The sequence below is a fragment of the Chlorocebus sabaeus genome, chromosome 7 (assembly GCF_047675955.1).
Source record: "Chlorocebus sabaeus isolate Y175 chromosome 7, mChlSab1.0.hap1, whole genome shotgun sequence".
Lineage (NCBI taxonomy): Eukaryota > Metazoa > Chordata > Mammalia > Primates > Cercopithecidae > Chlorocebus > Chlorocebus sabaeus.
Genome location: NC_132910.1, coordinates 39,177,105 through 39,189,475, shown reverse-complemented (window position 1 = coordinate 39,189,475; position 12,371 = coordinate 39,177,105). Strand labels below are relative to the sequence as shown.

Here is a 12,371-nt window from a genome sequence, read left to right as displayed (position 1 = left end):
TGAGAGACACGAAAGATCTTTTAAAACAGAGATATTAAAAAACATGTTATCTGACTAACATGGAATAAAATTAAAAGTAAATGAAAAGCATATCAGAAAGAAGTTATTACATGTTTAGGACTTAAGCAACCACTTCTAAATACTGTAATTTTAAGTAAGAGAATTCAGAAAAGATTAGAAAATAATTTGAGAGATAGCTAAAAACAGTGCTTAACTTAAAACATACAGCTTTAAATGCTTATGTTAGAACATAAGAAAAGATTTAAAATACATGTTTTACGTTTTCATTTAGAGAAGATAAAAACCAGGTGTAAACTAAACTGAAATTAAGTTGAAAGAATAAAATATTTGTTCGTTTATGAGCAGCAATCAATTTAAAAAAAAAAAGAAAAGGGACACACAGAACAGAAAATCAATGAAAACAAAAGTTGGCTTTTTGGAAACATTAATGAATTTGATAAGCCTTAAAGTAGACTGAAGAAAAAAGAGAGAAAATAATACAAATAACAAATATTAGGACTCAAAGAATGAACATCTCTGGAATGATTGACATTAAGGCACATAAATGTTTAGGGATACATTTAACAAAAGATATGATAACTTCTTGGCTAAAAACTATGAAACACTTCTGAGAGAAATGAAAGAAGGTCTTTAAAAACAGATTTTATAAAACATTCAATCTATGAATTCCATGTGCATAGACTGAAAGATACAGATGTCAAGCAGATGCACAATGCTGGTGTCAAATCTCGAATTAATCTATAGGCCCAATGCAATCCCGGTCAACTTCTAGTTGATTCTAAATTATATATGGAAATATGAATAATCTAGAATAGTTTGAACAAACTTGTAATAGAACAAAATTGATTATACTACTTATTTCAAGACTTACTATCATCAAAAGATACTGTCAATATGTGAAAAGATGAGAAAATATTCACAAGACATATCTGATAAAGACTTTTATCCAAAATATATATATAAAAGTTCTACAACTCACTAATACAAATAGCACAATAAAATTAATGGGCAAAGAACTTTAACGGAAAGTTGACAAAAGAAGATATACACTGGTCAATACCCACAGAAAAAGTGTTTAGCACAAAAGTTATTGATAAATTCAAATTAAAACCACAATGAGATACCACTAGAGTTGGAATGGCAGTTTTAAAACGCTAAAAAATAAACTATTAAATTAGAAGTCTAAATCCAGCAAAAGTTTTCTTCAAAAGTAAAGGCAAATAAAGATATTTTCAGATATCTTTCACTGAATAACAACATCAAGTGTTGGCGACAATGTAGAATGATTATAACTCTCACACATTGTTGGATAGAATGTAAAATGATACTAGTTTGAAAAACTATCAACTTTATAAAGTTGAACATAGCAATTTATAAAGTTTATAAATACAATTTATAAATTTATAAAGTTGGACTTAGCAATTCCACTCCTAGGTGTCTACTCAAAAGAAAGAAAACATATACCCAGTGGTATGCTGATAAATATTTAACCACCACATTAAAATTAATTAATAAAAGTGAAAAAAATTTAAAGCCTGATTTGTAGCATTGCCAATTTTTGTGGCACGAATACTCTCACTGTGGCCAATGTTAAGCTACCAACATAACGTCACTAAACACAGAGTTAGGAAGAGATATCCATTATCAGCTCTACTGAGCCAGTGAGAGTTAGCTCCACCATACCCATGTATAGGTTCAAAAGATATTTGTAGTCACAGTTTCATCATAATAACAAAAGACTGGAAGCAACTGAAATATTCTGCAACAGCAAAGTGGACAAACACATAATGGAAGTCATATAACCAATTGACAATGAAAAGGGATGAGCTACTGACACATGAAACATTATGAATGAAAAACAGCACAGACACAAAGGAGTATACAGTATGATTCTACTAATATGAAGTTCTAAAGTAGGCAAAACTCAGTCACCATAATGCTGGCTGCAGCAGGGAGGCACAGCTGGGGACCGCACACTCCAAGGAGCTAGTGGGAGCCCCGCTCCTTCTGAGTTGGGGCAGGAGCTATCCTGGTGCCACTACAGCCGCTCAAATCCAACTGCAGATCCAGGCCTCCTGCTCCATGGAGCAGGCAGGAGATGGGGACAAGTGGGAGCCCTGCCCCTTCTGAGTTGGTGGGGCAGAGCTCCACAAGTGCAGAAGTAATGCCACAAATATTGAAGTATTGGAGGATAAAACAAAATGCAAGTCATGAGTTTCCCAATTGACCTATCTTTTTATAGATATTATTTGTTTACAGGGGTAATGTAATCTTTATATTTGCAAAGTGGAAGTATAAAGTGGAAATATGAAAGAAAATTTTATGTTCTCCTCAGCTGCCACCTTGGCTACTTCATATACACATTTTCTCTTTAACCTTTTCCAAATTATTCTTTCTCTCCATCTCATCAAAGAAGTATATCTGTCAAGGCTAAAAGAAAACAGCATGGGTTTATATTTAGATGATACTTTAAGAGGTACTTCCAATAAAATGTTACAATTACTATTGTTACAAGTGGCTTTGTGGAATTACAGAGGGAGACGTTCTTAAACTGCTCTCTAAATATGAATCAAATTCAAAGCACGTTATTTTTTTCCAACTAGTATCTCTTAACTCCCTTAAACACATGAGCATTTTAAGTGTGATGTGAAACCTTTCAAGTTGTTTTATATTCATTTATGCTTATCAAAAAATTATTTTCAAGTAACTATTTATATGCAAATGTTCTGCGCATTTCCCCTTAAAGGAAGTTAAAGTAAAAAGGTCAAATTGTAGTCAGAACATTTAATTTAGGGCTTTATCTTGATCAAATCTCATCTTAAAATATATTTTTCCGGAAGCTTCAGAATGCATTTACTTTCTCCCACCTCCTTATCCTGTATCATCATTTAAATTGTATTCATCTATCAACATTGCAGAATTTTAACCAAAAAAGTTAATAGCCTTTGATTAAAAAAACAGGTTTATTAATTTGAGAACGTGCTTAAAAGATAATCCACACTATTTTAATATATAAAAAGTAGATAGCATTTATAATGGGAAGTTTTGCCTTGGCAGAATATTTCAGGTATCCATATTCTTCTTTTCCTTTCACCTGGAAATGGAAAACAGATGAGCTGTCTTAACTGATAGTCTCCACATCATCCTTGCTCTCTTAGCATATGATTTTGACCTATGGGAAATAACAATATCAGGAGATCAGAGGTTTGGAAGAAGATGGGGATTAGGTATTAATACTCCCACTCCCTATGTTGCTATGATTTTGACAGTCCCTGTCAGGCAGTGCTTCTTTCAGAGCTCAACTTCTTCCCAGGCTTAGTTACATGGTTCCCTCCTTTTGATCCTTCAGGTCTATGAGTGGTAACAACTTCTTATTGTTGCAGAAAGCTGATTGCCTCACCTTCCGTTGTTTTTCCTTCCTTCCACCCTTCCTTCCTCTTTTCCTCCCTCCCTCCCTTCCATCCCCCTCCTCTCCTTCCTTCCTTCCTTCCTTCCTTCCTTCCTTCCTTCCTTCCTTCCCTCCCTCCCTCCCTCCCTTCTTTCCTCCCTCCCTTCTTTCCTCCCTTCCTTCCTCCCTCCCTCCCTCCCTCCCTTCCTTCCTTCCTTCCTTCCTTCCTTCCCTCCTTCCTTCCTTCCTTCCTTCCTTCCTTCCTTCCTTCCTTCCTTCCTTCCTTCCTTCCTTCCTTCTCCTTTCTTCCAGAGTCTTGCTCTGTTGCCCAGGCTGGAGTGCAATGGCACAATCTCAGCTCACTGCAACCTCTACCTCCTACAATTCTCCCTGATTCAGCCTCATGAGTAGCTGGGATTACAGGCACCTGTCACCATGTCTGGTAATTTTTGTATTTGTAGTACAGACGGGACTTCACCGTGTTGGCCAGGCTGGTCTCAAATTACTGACCTCAGGTGATCTGCCCGCCTTGGCCTCCCAAATCGCTGGGATTACAGGCATGAGCCACCACGCCTGGCCAATTTGTTTTCTTAACTGTTCCCATACCTCTGTAAAAAGTCCTTTCATTAAATTCTCTTCCATTATGTCTTTTTAGGAATGCCATGTTTTCTCTTTGGACCCTGACTGACACAGCGATTGGTTAGACATGACCCCAGGAAATAGATTGTCAAAGTAGATTCTGGACTGATTGTCATGAGTCCTAGATAATCTTCTTAATAAGAGAAAATATGCCATTGGTAAGTTTGGCATGAAAAGGCATTATGTTAACTCAAATTCTCAGCAGTAATAGCATGAGACAGGGTCCAAGTGGAGAACAGGATTTGGGAGATGAAGTAGCTGGACATTTGTTGCTATTGCTTTGACAGTAATAACATATCTATAGGGGGTTATATAGCTACTTCTGACTGCCTTGGAGAACTTTTTTTAAAAAAAGAAAAACATAAAGCCTTACCCTCCCAAATCAAGGTTGAGGGGGAGAATCAGAATCCCTTTTGATGTACCTAAAGAAAATCCTCATCTCATGTAGCCGTAAGGAAGATATGGTTAAGGTTCATGCCCAAGGCATGATTGTATAGGTTACAGAGTTACAAAACCAGTTAAATAGGCAATCTGGTCAAGTTAAGCTAAGGTAAGGGCCTCATTTAGGAAGCACTGGGACTCCCAAACTTAGTATAGGGAAATTTGCACAGAAATAGCCCACGCTGAGAACAGTAAAGCCTTGCAGACCTCTCTGGATCATTTTTGCCAATTGAAGCAACCATTCGCCTTCACTAGGGGAACAGAATTCCTCTGCATAAAATAATTTCAAAGCTTTCACATTTAGCATTTTCCTTCAAGAGGGGGTACCAAATTTTGAAGGGATTCACCCTACCACTCCCCCTTGCTTCCAGATGTATAGTAGATCCCAGCACAGTCTAGATAGGGAAGGTCTGCTCTAAGAGGAGATGGTAGGGTCTGAGGAAATTGTAGGGTCTTGCTAATTTATAATGACAATTCTGGGGACCTTGCATGGAAGTAGATTTCAAGGGTTTTAGAGCAAGGAGAGTGAAACACACTGTTGGATTGGACCAGATTCATCAATATGGATGCACATTCCTGAGATTTTGGATTTAATGTGTTGCCTCCAGCTCTTGGCAATGGTGCCAACAATTTCCTGTGTTTTTAAATAAAGCCTTGACTTAGTGGTAGCCTATATCCAACATGGCTGAGATGCTAGAACTTCTCTGGCATAGTGTTGAGAAAGGAGTGTAAGGCTTAAAAATGTAAAAATATTGGAGTGAATATATTATGTTGAATATGCTTAGCCACTCTCTAATGCTAACCTGCAGAGGGACTGGTGGACATTTCTTCTTCAAGACATTCATTGGTGAAGACAGCATTAGCATCCCTAAAAAGAAGGTTCTGGTTTGCCACTAGGGCAATGTATTAGTCCGTTTTCATGCTGCTGATAAAGACATATCGGAGACTGGGAAGAAAAAGAGGTTTAATGGACTTAGAGTTCCACATAGCTGGGGAGGCCTCACAAATATGGTGAAAGCAAGGAGGAGCAAGTCACATCTTACATGGATGGCAGCAGGCAAAGAGAGAGCTTGTGCAGGGAAACTCCCATTTTTAAAACCACCAGATCTCATGAGACTCATTCAGCATCATGAGAACAGCCCAGCAAAGACCTGACCCCATAATTCAATCACCTCCCACTGGGTTCCTCCCATTACACATGGGAATTGTGGGAGTTACAATTTAAGGTGAGATTTGGGTGGCAATACAACCAAACCATATCATTCTGCCCCTGGCCCCTCCAAACTCTCATGTCCTCACATGTCAAAACCAGTCATACCTTCCCAGCAGGCCCCCAGTCTCAACTATTTTCAGCGTTGACTCAAAAGCCCACAGTCCAACCTCTCATCCGAGACAAGGCAAGTCGTTCCACCTATAAGCCTGTAAAATCAAAAGCAAGTTAGTTACCTCCTTGATACAATGGGGGTACAGGCATTGGGTAAATATAGCCATTCCAAATGGGAGAAATTGGCCAAAACAAAGGAGCTACAGGCCCCATGTAAGTCTAAAATCCAGTGGGGCAGTCAAATCTTAGAGCTCCAAAAGGATCTCCTTTGACTCCATGTTTCACATTCAGGCCTCAATGATGCAAGAGGTGGGTTCCCATGGCCTTGGGCAACTCTGCCCCTGTGGCTCTGCAGAGTACAGCCTCCCTCCCAGTTGCTTTCATGAGCTGGTATTGTCTGTGGCTTTTCCAGATGCAGAGGGCAAGCTGTCAGTGGATCAACCATTCTGGAGCCTGAAGAATGGTGACCCTCTTCTCACAGTTCCACTAAACTGCGCCCCAGTAGGGACTCTATGTGGGGGCTCTAACCCCACATTTCCCTTCTACACTGCCCTAGCAGAGGTTCTCCATAAGATTCCTGCCCCTGCAGCAAACTTCTGCCTGGATATCCAGGCATTTCCATATATCCTCTGAAATCTAGTCTGAGATTCCCAAACCTCAGTTATTGACTTCTGTATACCTGCAGGCTCAACACCACATGGAAGCTGCCAAGTCTTGTGGCTTGCACCCTCTGAAGCCACGGTCCTAGTTCTATGTTAGTCCCTTTCAGCCATGGCTGGAGCAGCTGGGATGCAGGGTACTGAGTCCCTAGCCTGTACCCAGCATGGGGACCCTGGGCCCAGTCCATGAAACCACTTTATCCTCCTAGGCCTCTGGTCCTGTGATGGGATGGACTACTCTGAAGACCTCTGACATGCCCTTTAGACATTTACCCCGTTGTCTTAGTGATGAAAATTCAGCTCCTCGTTACTTATGCAAATTTCTGTAGCCAGCTTGACTTTCTCCTCAGAAAATGGGATTTTCTTTTCTATTGCATTGTCAGGTTGCAAATTTTATGAACTTTTACGCTCTGCTTCCCTTATAAAACTGAATGCCTTCAACAGCACCCAAGCCACCTCTTGAGTGCTTTATTGCTTAGAAATTTCTTTTCCTTTTTCTTTTTTTTTTTTTTTTGAGACAGAGTTTCACTCTTGTTGCCCAAGCTGGAGTGCAGTGGTGCGATCTTAACTCACTGCAACCTTTGCCTCCAAGGTTCAAGCAATTCTTCTGCTTGTGGCCCTGCTTTAATAAGTGCATAGTAATTTATGACTTGGATTTTTTACATACTAACAGTTCCCTTGGATTTTATTTTATTTTCCTACCCTCATTTCCCTTCACTCAGGTTTGCTCATCTATTTACTTTCTTCCCATTTGTGTATTTTTGTAAGCTGCCTCGAATCCTTTTATAGTAACAACACAGAGCTAAACTAAATTAAATGAAAATACAATTATCCCATTAAGTGTCCATGATTCTATTAGGGGAAAAATAATCCACTATGCACTTCAAGGTGAGTACAGGTTTTATCAGTAGCCAGCAATTGCAAAGTGTATGAGGTAGAAAATTGTTAATTTTGAAAGCCAAGGACTCAGACTCTTCTCAGTCAATGGTTATTTCCACAGTTTTGATATTTTACCTCCCAGAAGAATGATGATCTGATAAAACATGTAAAGAATACTCACATTCTTAACAGCCTGTCTCACAAGTCATGCTGTCCCAGCCAGATTACCAAGATGTCACTGAACTCATCCACTGGATCCCCAACACTCTGTAAGGGCAGTGTGGATTCTAACACTGGACAGCCTTTTGCCGTCTGGTGGAAATTCACCATTACCCAGCAAGACGCACCATAGCGACTTGTTTTTTTGTTTTTTGTTGTTGTTGTTGTTGTTGTTGTTGTTGTTGTTGTTGTTTTTGAGACAGAGTCTCACTTTGTTGCCCGGGATGGAATACAGTGGCGCAATGTTGGCTCACTGCAACCTCCACCTCCTGAGTTCAAGCGATTCTCCTGCCTCAGCCTCCTGAGTAGCTGGGATTACAGGTGCCTGCCACTGCACCCAGCTAATTTTTTGTATTTTTAGTAGAGACTGGGTTTCACCATATTGGCCAGGCTGGTCTCAAACTCCTGACCTCATGATTCGCCTGCCTCGGCCTCCCAAAGTGTTGGGATTACAGGCGTGAGCCACCATGCCCGGCCTGACTTGTTCTTCAGTTATTCAAACTGCTCTGATTTTTTTCAGAATACATAATCATAAAGCAAACGCTTTGAAAAGTTCATTTGGCTACTTCTAGTGTTTATATTCCTTGATAAATGATCCTCTACTATACTTGTACAACTAGTTAGATGATACATTATACATATAGTATCTTAGGTGCTTTATGTATTATTACACATTGTTTCATTTAATCATCACAATGACTTATGAGATAATCTTATTTTCTTCATTACAGATTAAGAAATTGAAGTTCAAAGGGGAAAATAAATTTATCCAAAGTCAGATAATGACTTTGGGTATTAAATCTCAGAGCATGTAACTCCAGAGATTATCTGTTTTCTAAAACAGCATGCTATTTCTCTTGACTCATTCAGGCTCCTTCCCCCCACCTTTTTTTTTTTTTTTTGGCATAATCCTGAATAATGGGAATATTGTGTGTAATATTGTGTGTGTGTGTGTGTGTGTGTGTGTGTATGTACATGTGGGTATGTATTTTATGTAGTAAATCAGGGTCAGGGTCATAGTAGGTAGTAGATAATTCATTCACTCAAAAGGGTTTAACTTAAGAATGTAGTGAAGAGATTACCTACAGATATATGGGCAGGCCTAAGGATCCCAACAGAATGGTGAGGCACCCAGAGACTAGCCATAGTGGGACACCATTGCCACTCTTAGGTCTGAAGGTGCCAAGGAAGGGAATTTCGTTACAAGAGCCTGGTGAGATGCTAGCCACCTACTTAGGTAAGTTACCTGTTCTTTATTATCTTGCTTACACGTGGTCTCATGCCAGTCTGTGGTCTATCAGAAACTGGGACACACAGCAGGAGGTGAACACAGGCAAGTAAGCATTAACACTTGAACTCTGCCTCCTGTCAGATAAGCCACAGCATTAGACTCTCTTAGGAAGGTGAGCCCTATCAGGAACTGCACATACAAGGGTTCTAGGTTGTGTACTCCTTATGAGAACCTAACGCCTGATGACCTGAGGTGGAAAAGTTCCATCCTAAACCGTCAGCAAATCCACCCCCTCACCCCATCCATGGAAAAATTTTCTTTCATAAAACTGGTCCCTGCTGCCAAAAAGGTTGGGGACCACTGTCATACACCATCTCCATGTAATAATAAAATAATCCTATACAAGTCCAACTTTATGATTTGTAAAACATAACATCCAGTTCTTGACATGAAGATCAGGTTATACAGTTGCTTGGTGTGCCAGGCTTAGGCATTTAATCTCTACTCACCTGATATGGTTTGGCTGTGTCCCCACACAAATCTCATCTTAAATTGTAAACTGCCACAATTCCTACATCTTGTGAAAGGAATCTGGTGGGAGATGATTGAATTATGGGGGCAAGTCTTTCCTGGGCTACTTTCATGATAGTTAATGAGTCTCATGAGATCTGATGGTTTTAAAAATGGGAGTTTCCCTGCACAAGCTCTCTCTTTGCCTGCTGCCATTCATATAAGATGTGAATTGTTCCTTCTTTTCTTCTGCCATGATGGTGAGGCCTTCCCAGCCATTGGGAACTATAAGTCCATTAAACCACTTTTTCTTTCCAGTCTTGAGTATGTCTTTATCAGAAGCATGAAAGTTCAAGACCAGCCTGACTAACATGGTAAAACCCCATCTCTTAAAAATACAAAAGTTAGCTGGGCATGGTGGCATGCACCTGTAATTCTGGCTACTCAGGAGGCTGAGGCAGGAAAATTAAATGGTGGAGGAGGTTAATGCAGGAGAATCGCTTGAGCCCAGGGAGTGGAAGTTGTAGTGAGCCAAGATGGTGCCACTGCACTCCAGCCTGGGCAACGGAGCTAGACTCTGTCTCAAAAATAAATAAATAAATAAATAAAGATGGATGGGAGTTGCTGAGTGGAAAAGGGGAGGGAATGTGCTTTAAATAGAGAAGATAGCTCAAGGAAAAGCAGAAAGTCAGAAACAGTGCTTCAAGCACAGCCTGTAGAGAGACACAAAGTAGAGAAATGTATGACACATATGGGTAACAGCAGGTAATTTAGAAACGAAGATGTACATGGAGAAGTAAGGGAAGGAGGGACTGGAAGTCAGGGGCTTTTAGGCTAACTGAGACATCCAAAGATGTTAAGTAAGGAAACAACACCATCAGACTTGGCTTTTAGAAAGATCTCTCTGGTAATAGATTGGAGGACTGCACGTAAGTAAGTTTCACCCCCGTATGGTTTGAGATTGCTGATAATGATGGTCTGATGTATTTAGAATGTAATATTTAGAATGAAATATATAGAATGTAAAACTGACGTGACTGTGTGGTCAATTAGATTCAATAGTGAGTGATAAAGAAAAAGTGTAATTGAGAATAACCTCCAGATTTCCTTCTTGGGCAACTGTGTGGATAATGATACTATTCACGAAGATAAAAATAAAAGAAAATGAGAAAGAATAAATCTGAATTAATGAGTTCAGATTGGCCTTACTGATGATGAAACACCTGTGGGAGATCTGATGGTGTCTTATGGGACACTGGAGATATAGAAAGGCTGAAGAGAAAATGGTAGTTGAAACATAGGTGTGTGGATAAGATTGTGAAGGGGGAATGTATGAAATTCCGGACAGAATCATGACAAACCCATAGATAAGAAAATTAGAACTTATAAAAGAAACCAGTCCTGTAATTCCAGAACATTGGGAGGCCGAGGCAGGCAGATCATCTGAGGTCAGGAGTTCGAAACCAGCCTGGCTAACATGGAAACCCCGCCTCTACTAAAAATACAAAAATTAGCCAGGTGTGGTGGTGGGCACCTGTAATCCTAACTACTCAGGGAAGCTGAGGCACGAGAATCGCTTGAACCCCAGAGGCAGAGGTTGCAGTGAGCTGACATCATGCCACTGCACTCCAGCCTGGGCAACAGAGTGAGACTCCATTTCAAAATAAAAAAACAAAACGAAACCGGTCAGAACTGGTCAGGCAGGAAGATAACAAGTTACCAGGGAAGCAGGAGAGAGAAAAATATTATAAAAGAAGAAGAGTTCTGTATCATTAAATGCTAAGTAGTAAAATTGAAAATGAAATGAGCCAATGGGCTTTGGAAATTCAACTTTTGTTAACCATTTTTAATAAAGCATACCTGGGGGTGGTTCCAAGACAGTCAAATAGGAACAGCTCCAGCCTCCAGCTCCCAGCATGAGCGACACAGAAGATGGGTGATTTCTACATTTCCAACTGAGGTACCGGGTTCATCTCACTGGGGTGTGTCAGACAGTGGGTGCAGGACAGTGGCTGCAGCCCACCAAGTGAGAGCCAAAGCAGGGCGAGGCATCACCTTACCCGGGAAGTGCAAGGGGGAAGGGAATTCCCTTTCGTAGCCATGGGAAACCGTGACACACAATACCTGGAAAATTGGGTCACTCCCACCCTAATACTGCACTTTACAAGGGGCTTAGCAAACGGCATACCAGGAGATTATATCCTGCACCTGGCTCAGAGGGTCCCACGCCCACGGAGCCTCCCTCATTGCTAGTACAGCAGTCTGAAATCTAACTACAAGGTGGCAGCCAGGCTGGGGGAGGGGCACCCGCCATGGCTGAGGCTTGAGTAGGTAAACAAAGCCACCGGGAAGCTCAAACTGGGTGGAACCCACCACAGCTCAAGGAGGCCTGCCTGTGTCTGTAGACTCCACCTCTGCGGACAGGGCATAGCCAAACAAAAGGCAGCAGAAACCTCTGCAGATTTAAATGTCCCTGTCCAACAGCTTTGAAGAGAGTAGTTGTTCTCCCAGCATGGAGTTTGAGATCTGAGAACGGACAGACTGACTGCTCAAGTGGGTCCCTCACCCCCGAGTAGCCTAGCTGGGAGACACCCCCGACTAGGGGTAGACTGACACCTCACACCTCACACCTCACACCTCTCTGAGACGAACCTTCCAGAGGAACAATCAGGCAGCAACAATTGCTGTTCAGCAATATTCACTCTTCTGCAGCCTCCACTGGTGATACCCAGGCAAACAGGGACTGGAGTAGACCTTGAGCAAACTCCAACAGACCTGCAGCTGAGGGTCCTGACTGTTAGAAGGAAAACTAACAAACAGGACATCCACACAAAAACCCCATCTGTACATCACCACCATCAAAGACCAAAGGTAGATAAGACCACAAAGATGGGAAAAAGCACTGCAGAAAAGCTGGAAATTCTAAAAATCAGAGCGCCACTCCCCCTCCAAAGGAACGCAGCTCCTCACCAGCAATGGAACAAAGCTGGATGGAAAATGACTTTGATGAGTTGAGAGAAGAAGGCTTCAGATGATCAGACTTCTCTGAGTTAAAGGAGG

At 41.0% G+C, this 12,371-nt stretch overlaps 1 long non-coding RNA gene across 1 annotated transcript; it reads right to left on the bottom strand.

Annotated features, from left to right (window-relative positions):
• Positions 1–2,997: 2,997 nt before the first annotated feature.
• LOC140712083 (uncharacterized) lies at positions 2,998–11,400 on the bottom strand. Its single transcript, XR_012093538.1, has 3 exons — positions 11,172–11,400; positions 5,808–5,908; positions 2,998–3,193 (listed from the first exon to the last, which is right to left on the bottom strand). It is a non-coding gene; the product is annotated as an uncharacterized lncRNA (long non-coding RNA).
• Between the last annotated feature and the right edge of the window lie 971 nt (positions 11,401–12,371).